Genomic DNA, 2,455 nt, shown 5'->3' with positions numbered 1-2,455 from the left:
TCATCAATAGACTCTAAAGTTAATCTAGACAAATGATCAGCAACCACATTCTCACAACCTTTCTTATCACGGATTTCGAGATCGAATTCCTGTAATAAGAGTATCCATCGAATAAGGCGAGCTTTAGCATCCTTCTTGGAAAGAAGATACTTCAAAGCCGCATGGTCTGTGTATATGATGATCTTAGATCCTATCAGATAAGACCTAAACTTGTCTAATGCGAAAACGACGGCAAGCAATTCCTTCTCGGTAGTTGAATAATTGAGTTGGGCATCATTAAGGGTTTTGCTAGCATAGTATATCACATATGGTAGTCTATCAACTCGCTGTCCTAAAACAGCGCCAACAGCATAATCAGAGGCATCACACATAAGTTCGAACGGAAGCTTCCAATCGGGTGGTCGGACTATAGGAGCGGTGGTGAGAAGGGTTTTTAATTCCTCCCATGCCTCTACACAGGCATCATCGAAATTGAAGGCAACATCTTTGGAGAGAAGACTGCACAGAGGTCTGGAGATTTTGCTGAAATCTTTGATGAATCGCCGGTAAAAACCAGCATGACCTAGAAATGATCTGATCTCCTTCACAGAGCAAGGTTGTGGTAGATGTTGAATGAGGTCAACTTTAGCTTTATCCACTTCAATTCCTTTCTCTGAGATGATGTGTCCTAGAACTATTCCTGAATTTACCATAAAATGGCATTTTTCCCAATTTAGAACAAGGTTCTTTTCTTTACATCTGGATATCACGAGGGAAAGATGCTTCAAACATTCGTCAAACGAGGAACCAAACACAGAGAAATCATCCATAAAGATCTCGAGAAAACTATCTATCATGTCAGAAAAAATGCTCATCATGCAACGCTGAAAAGTAGCAGGTGCATTACACAACCCGAAGGGCATACGTCTATAAGCAAACGTCCCAAATGGACACGTGAATGTAGTTTTTTTCTGATCTTCTGGAGCAATGTGAATTTGGTTATAACCGGAAAAGCCATCTAGAAAACAGTAGTGACTGTGTCCAGACACACGTTCTAGCATTTGGTCAATGAAAGGGAGCGGGAAGTGATCCTTCCTTGTTACTGTGTTCAACTTCCTGTAGTCGATGCATACTCGCCATCCTGTGGTTGTACGAGTAGGGACTAATTCATTCTTGTCGTTCTGAACAACAATAATGCCTGACTTCTTAGGCACAACTTGAATGGGACTAACCCATTTGCTATCGGGAATTGGGTATATGATACCTGCATCAAGTAGTTTCAGGATCTCTCCTTTGACTACATCTCTCATGTTAGGATTAAGTCTCCTTTGCATTTCCCTCGATGGTTTGGCATTCTCTTCAAGGTTAATGTGGTGCATGCAAATGGTGGGACTAATTCCTTTGAGATCTGAGATGGTCCATCCTAAGGCCTCTTTGTGTTCCTTAAGTACTTCTAAAAGCTTACTTTCTTGTTCCGTGTCTAATCGTGAAGAAATGATAACAGGTAAAGTATCAGAAGGACCTAGAAATGCATACTTCAAAGTATCAGGTAATGGTTTCAATTCCTGTTTGGCCTTAGGAGACTCATCCGAAGATATAACAAACTTCTCAGAAAGTGGGAGTTGTTCCACTGTAGTCTGCCATTTAGTGATGTCCATTTGAGGTACAGATTCGAGCAAAGATTGGACTTCACCAATGTATTCATCATCATACAACTCCAAGTTAACATCTTCCAAACATGCTTGCCAGGGATCTTTTGACATAATGCCAGTCAATGAATCTTGTATCAAACTCTCAATCATATTGACCTCATGTACATCCTCATCATCAAGATTCACATGCTGTTGACTAACATTAAACACATTCAGCTCGACAGTCATGTTCCCAAAAGACAGCTTCAACACTCCATTACGACAATTGATGATCGCGTTGGACGTAGCCAAGAAAGGACGTCCTAAGATGACAGGAATGTGACAGTCATGGTTTTGTACAGGTTGAGTGTCTAAGACAATGAAGTCTACGGGAAAATAGAATTTGTCAACCTTGATCAAAACATCTTCCACCACTCCACGAGGAATCTTGACAGATCGGTCTGCCAGCTGTAGAGTGATAGATGTTGGTTTCAACTCCCCAAGACCTAACTGCTCATAAACAGAATATGGCAGTAGGTTAACACTTGCACCTAGGTCTAATAATGCTTTATTGACCGTGTGTTCTCCTATAGTGCAAGAAATTGTTGGACATCCTGGATCCCTAAACTTGGGTGGAGTTCTGTTCAGAATGATGGAACTCACTTGCTCAGCCAAGAAAGCACGTTTTTGCACATTGAGCTTGCGCTTTTGAGTGCACAAGTCTTTGAGGAATTTGGCGTAAGCAGGGATTTGCTTGATTGCTTCAAGAAAAGGAATGTTGATGTTGACTCTCTTGAACAGATCTAACATCTCATTGTAATGGGTACTTTTCTGTTGATAGATCA

The sequence above is a fragment of the Papaver somniferum genome, chromosome 8, assembly GCF_003573695.1.
Source record: "Papaver somniferum cultivar HN1 chromosome 8, ASM357369v1, whole genome shotgun sequence".
Taxonomy (NCBI): domain Eukaryota; kingdom Viridiplantae; phylum Streptophyta; class Magnoliopsida; order Ranunculales; family Papaveraceae; genus Papaver; species Papaver somniferum.
The sequence above is the reverse complement of the archived record's forward strand: the minus strand, read 5'-3'. Positions refer to the sequence as shown.